A 6,940-nucleotide genomic window follows, 5' to 3' on the forward strand; every position below is an offset into this window, starting at 1 on the left:
GAAAGAGAATTTGGTTGCCCAAACTGGAATATGTGCAAGAAACTGAATATAGCGTGCTAGAATAGAAAGATATAGAGAAAGCATAGAATGAGAAGTGCTTCAAATTTGGATATATAAACAATGAATTTACACAATGTACAATTTACAGATGGCCTGGCGTGTGATAAATTCAAACCAATTTTTTTGGAGACAGTGCTTCCAACATTACATTGCACACAAGATGTATAACAATGTCCAGGACAATGATTCTATGGCGTCGACGTTTCGACTCGTCTTTTAGGCCTTAGGAAAATTACACCTTAGCCTGCGAGTCTTCATCAGGACTATTAGTGTGGGCAGCCAGAAGAGTAGCAGAAGCCCTGAAACAAATTAATTGTATATATGTAAAAGGCTGTTGCATAGCCAAAACAATAGTAATAGCTATAAACGATGTTTTGGCTTACCTAATCATTGTAGGTAACAGAGGGGTATTTTCCGTCTCACACCCAGAGATAGGGGATTACTACCTAAAAGATATATGACAAAATTGGTCACTGGACCAATCATATAGTGATTATAATTAACTCATAGTACCTCCTGATTACATAATATTACCTTATTCACAAGGAGGGTCTAGGTTATAAGTTGGATCCAATCGTGCAGGTATTAATTCTCTGCTTCCTCAATTTATCTGGAATTTAGTCGGTCCTATTTAGAAGTAGATAAAAAAGGGGGGGCTCATGAGGAATGAATACTAACTATTCAGTTCCGTGTTCTCTGTTTAATTTCAAACTAGAGCGCACACGTCATGGAACTGACCAGCTTGTAGAAAATACGTGGTTACATTTAGTTCAAGGGATACGTGATTGCCCAAATTATGTCGGCCATTTTGAGTTGGGACCGGCAATTGTCTAATTCATATGTACACGATACAAGAGCATAATCCATTTGGAATTCAGCATGTAAAGCATGTTTAAAATCTAAAACCAAATAAGGAGAAATTATAAATAAATTGTGCCACATGCGACTTTGCAATTTTTAACATTTCAAGATATGGTACAATTTTGCATATGGTACAATAGGTAACCTGCAGATACATGGTAATACAATACACGACATACAATTCTGCAGTTAATTCAACACATGGTTAAATTTGTAACGGCTGGTCAAACATTACTCTGCTGACGTGATGAGCTACATGGGATACATAGTAATACAATGGACGCCACTCAGGTCTGCTGATTGAGCAACACATGATAAAGTCTTGCAACAAGCTGGTATTGCTTCTGATGTCTAGTTAAGCACTACTTAGCTGTCGTGGTAAACTAAACTTTCAGGAGAGATACCTGTCTATTTATTTCCTCCTGTTCGTTAAGTCCTTGGTTTACAGTGTTAAGTAAGTATATCCATTTACATTCTCTCAGACTGAGTATGTTCCCAAATCACCACCACGTGCATGTGCAGCAACCTTCTCAATCACCCACCACCTAAGGCTGTTACAATCATGACCAAACGTGGTGAAATGGTCAACCAGTGGTGCTCCTGGTGTTTTGCATCTAATGAGACTGCAATGCTGAGGATTCTACATCTCACTCTTTGTGTAGTTTGACCTACATATAAGAATCCACAAGGGCATATGATCGCGTAAATAACCCCAGAAGTATTGCAGTTGCTGTGTTGTTACGTTCAAATTTTTCACGCAGAATTCCATGTTCAAATGATGCTGTCATGTCCTTGAAAATCTTTAGCTGCTAATCATTGCTAAACGACTATATACATCATTAGACTAATTTCTCACCTGATCCATAATATTTTAAACATCATTCATAGCTATGGCTTCCATATTTTGTACAACAGGTTGACTTTGAGGATCCTGAGTACCTGAACACTGTCTCTTTTGTTTACTGCCTTTGGTAAATTCTGCTGCTACTGATTCCTCTCGTTGAATTTCATCATTCAAAGTTTTTAAGTAAAATGCAAAGACTGGACTCTGAATGTAGACTTTAACTGCATTGAAAGCATCATCATAGCAGTATTGGCCTAAATGGTTCTTCTCACTACACCATGATCAAACAATTGAAAATTCATAAAAAAGAATGTGTTTTTCTCCACTACAGCAGCTGAGTTTATGCTTACTGTGCCTCATTAAACAACTGCTGCAGCCTGAAATATGCGTCTGTATTTTCTTTCACATTATCTCTCTTTGGGTAAAACTGAATAACTACGAACAAAACACTCTGATGGCGATAATGCATACCCATGATATCTGTTTTTACTATGTGAGTACTATTTCGTATTACATGAGGGAGATATTGTTTCCCTTTTACGTGTTGGTGCAGGATATAATGTAACCCAAAGGATATTCTTACTCTTTATTTATAAGCTTGGTGAACTCTGTCGATTGCATGCTTCATGCAAACCTATCTCCCTGTGTGAAAGTATCTACAAGCTGAAGCTATACAATTTCTTACATAAAGATTTATCTGCGGTTATCTCTTACCATACGTCTTTCATTTCTGAGCTTTCAGACTTTGGTAAACTATTAAGTCAGAAAGAGATTTCCCTTTGGACCAGTTTGTCAAGTCTCACACACACTTCACACTCTTACTATGATCGCAATCAACACTTTATATACACCCCAGGTTACATTGAGGTTCGAGGACCACACCTGTACGTTATTGAAAGGTTTTGTCACTTTATTTATAAATACAACACCATGTCTAATCCGAAAGACAGTTGACAAGTGCCATATCTATCATAAAATAAAATACCACTATCACAATATGTTTAAAATGGTATAAAACTCAATTAAAAACCCTTTTCAACACTTGACGGGGTATTTTTCTTTTTTTGCCGTAATTCACAATAAAAAAAAAACTTCATTACACAAATACATACACATAAAAAACAGACAGGAAGAGTACAGTAGACAATCACATAAGTCTTTTCAGCCACTAATCTGTTCGAATCGTTGCTCATTCCTTAAGGTATGTTCAAGTAGTTAATATTCACTGTGTCCTTCAGAGCCCGTCAGATTTAGGGTCATGAATGCAAGAAAAATACACAGTCAAGTGTTGAAAAGGGGTTTTAATTGGGTTTATATCATTTTTAAACATATTGTGATAGTAGTTTAAATTTTCTGATTCCTATATGAAATTTTATGAGTATCTTTTAAATTAGACATGGTGATTTATTTATAAATCTAGTGATAAAACCTTGCAATAACATGCAGGTATGGTAATCAAACCTCAATGTAACCGAGGGTGTACATAAAGTGTTGATTGAGATGATAGTAAGACTGTGAAGTATGTGTGAGACTTGACAAACAGACCCAAAGGGAAATCTCTTTCTGAGCATGGTGCCCTGTCGCTTTGGGAGAGTGGTGCCCCCTTCTGCTTACTTTGCTTTCAGACTTTGGGCCTGATTTAGACATCGGGGGATGGGTTACTCCGTCAAAATTTGATGGATATCCTTTCTGCTGAAATATAAATCCCATAGTATCCTATGGGATTTAGATTTTGGCAGGCGGGATATACGTCACTGATGTGGCAGAGTAACCTGTCCGCAGATATCTAAATAAGTCCCTTAGTTATTTCGTAAGTCACATTTTTTGGAACACCTATGGGATTGTCTGCAACAAACTGAATGCCCATATTTGCATTCCACATAGATAAAGTGATAGGGTTGTAGTCATTAATAAGTTTGGAAGCCTCCCATCTCTTAATGTTGTGTCTGATTTCCCAACTCTGGGGACAGAAAACCACGGCTCCTAATGACCTCAACATCATATCTAACACATCTCGACTAAGTGGAGAGCCCTAATATGCATATACTTCCAGGACAATACAAATGATAAGAGGCTATTATGTGTGAAGATCACCACTAGTTTACAATCTTCTGCCACATTAATGTCAGTCTATTTCAGTATGAATTTGTATGAACCTATGCATCCCTGTATCTTAACTATCAAAATCTAATAAACAAATTTAAACAAACAAATGTTGTGATTTTTAGTGATTTGCTGGTGACATTATGTCTGACTGCAGACATTAAACTATTTACTCTGCCTTAAGAAAGGACAGGCCTAATGAAACCCAAATGACAGTTAGGCCCTCATTACAAGTTACATGAAATAGGTGAGGTCTTTACCAAACGTGGTAAATACCATTACCCCAGAGTGACGCATTTACCACATTGGTAAATATAACTCGTACCATGTTTTTATAACGCAAAAGAGGCATAGCATGCAGAATCAGTATTTAACATACCAAATTCCGCACGTTTTGCCTTTTTTACAGGCCTTTACTCTGATAAATTTCAACATGTTTGATCTTTATCAGAAGAAACCTATGACGGTGTGAAAATTATCACACAACTCGTAATTATGATCACTGTGCAAATGCTTGTTGACAAGGGGATTGACATTTAACACTTAACTCATAATAAGGGCTTTGTGTAGTGTTACCCTTTCACTCTATATGTGATAAGGCAGGTCTTTTCACATTTGCATGAGTAAAATCACAACACTTGCTGTCCAAGACCCTCATTATGAGTGACTTGACTGGAAGGTGATTATTCTTGCACATTTTAAATCGATTACACGAGGTTAGAAAATTAAAACGTGCAATAATTATCACCTATTAAAAGTTATGCCTTTGAAAACAGGGCAAAACATGTGGATTTTGGCACATGTACCATTTGGGGCATGTACCCCTGGTAAAATTCAGAAGGTTTGCCTGCCGAAATATACCTGGGGAAAACTGTAAAGGTTGTGGTAGCTACCACAAAACGTGTACTTCCAACTCCTGTGCCAACATAAATTAGCACAGAGATTGGAAAATAATGGGTCACACATAATGAGTGCCAAAGGATTTTAGTATGAGACTCATTTGAAATCTCACAAGTAACATACTGCTCAATAAGTGACAAAACTGATTCATTACTGTCATCCCCGAATTATACAGCACCTTTTTCCCTCATTAACATTTGGATGTTTGGTATACCTCTTGCTTAGTATTAAATCTTTCACAAGAAGTCAACAGCCTCACCAGTTAAACAATTTTTAGTTTGCAAATAAAGCAAATTATGGCGTAAAACTAAGAGTGGGCAGAGAACTCCGCTCCACTGGCGGAGCTTGCAGATTGTTGCATACCACACGTTCTGCTGAGAACGCGAGGTTTATGCAAAACTCTGACTCCGCAGCAGAGCAGAGTTCAGCCCCAGACCCTCCACACCCCAAATTTTTAAAATAAAAAAAAGAAATTAAGGAAAAAATTAAACATACTTACCTTTATCGTGGCTTCTCCAGGCTGCCCTCCTTCTCCTTGCCATGGTCCTGCTGAATCTCCTACGTCAGACGTACGTCATCGTAGGACTGCGCATGTGGGCTGACCGCAGGTTCCCAGGCTGGCTGCGTTATTGGGATGACCCGTAAACAGTACCTTGGAAATGCAGGGTGTTGTGGACCTTGCGATGAGATCCAAAGATGTGGCGTTGGATTTCGAGGATGTGCAGGAGTCGTTAAGCGCTTAAAGTCACACGCGTTGCAGATCGAACTCCATGAGGTTGAAGTCAGGATCGCAGGCGTCGGCAAGCGTTGGGTGCTGCAGTGCGAAGTGCAGCAGTGAGTGGTGAGGTGCCCTCAGATCGTGGAGCAGGCAGCAGCTCGGTGATAGCATAGAGCGGTTGTGGTGAGTAGCAGGGCAATGCTCGTAGCGGTGCTGGCAGGTTAAAGTGCAAGCAGCGGCGTTGCTGAAGCGCCTTTGTCAGCACACAGTCGGGAGTGGATATAGGCGCATCGGTGGACCAAGGAATGTGGTGTAACTTATGAGATGTGCCCTCAGGCCACAGTGCAGGCAGTGGTGTTGATGTTGATGTTGAGCGACATCATTGTGATGCCAGGGCGGAATTGTGAAGTGAGGGGATGCATAGTGAGGTGCCCTCAGGTCACGGTGCAAGCAGCAGCTCGGTGGCCATGGCGGTCAGGGTCATCGGTGAGACCAGGTTTGTGGTGTGAAATGGGATGGCGGTGTTTGAGGTGCCAACAGGTCACGGATCCGGGAGTGGCTTCGTTGACAGCATCAAATGCATTTTTCTCTGTGGCACCTGAAACCCTCAGTTCAAGAAGCAGGTACCCAGAGGAATATGAAGTCTTTGCTGTTCTTGAGAATTCTTGAGCAGAGGCCAAGCTCTAACTTAAGCGCCTGGAGAAACTTTGGAAGATAAGTTGCAGAAAGTTCAGTCCAGTCCTTCAACTGCGCAAGACAGAAGCAGCCTCTGTAGGCCAAATCAGCAAAGTGGTAGTTCCTCCTCACAGCTTCTCTAGCTCTTTTTCTTGGCAGGTTCCTTAGTCCAAATAAGTTCTACAGTTCTGGGGTCAGCAACACAATATTTATGCTGCTTTCCCTTAGAGGTTTTAGGCAGAAAGTCTCTTAGCTCAGTGAGAACCAGTTATGTCCTCCCTGGTCCAGCTTCACTACAGGAGGTGGAGACAGCATTGTGCAGAGCAGATACAGTCTATTCAGGTGCTGGTGAGAACCCCTTCCACCATTATAAATGCTGAGATGTATTTTCAGCCTGGCTATGAATCACCCAGGAAAGGCAGGACACGCCTCAACCCCCCTTGTGACTGTCTAGTGTGAATGAACATCTCCAACTCCTGTCAGTCCAGCACCAGATGGTGAAAACACAATAGTCAGAGGCACACAGGATGCTTAAGTAAGTCTACCTCCTGTATTTTGATGCTGTGCTGGATTTCGTTTTTGCTGGTTTAGATGCTTTGGGCACTTTGCCACTGCTGATCAGCACCATAGTGCAAGTGCTCCCTGAGTAAATTGTAATTCTGATTGGTTATCCATGATCGGCATATTTGTATTACCAGGATGTCCCTAGTTAAGAGCACAGAGTGTGCCAGGGCAGGTGATTCAAATGCCACTCGTGGGACTGATTGTGCCACCCACGA

This window comes from Lissotriton vulgaris, chromosome 1_1 (genome assembly GCF_964263255.1).
Source record: "Lissotriton vulgaris chromosome 1_1, aLisVul1.2, whole genome shotgun sequence".
Lineage (NCBI taxonomy): Eukaryota > Metazoa > Chordata > Amphibia > Caudata > Salamandridae > Lissotriton > Lissotriton vulgaris.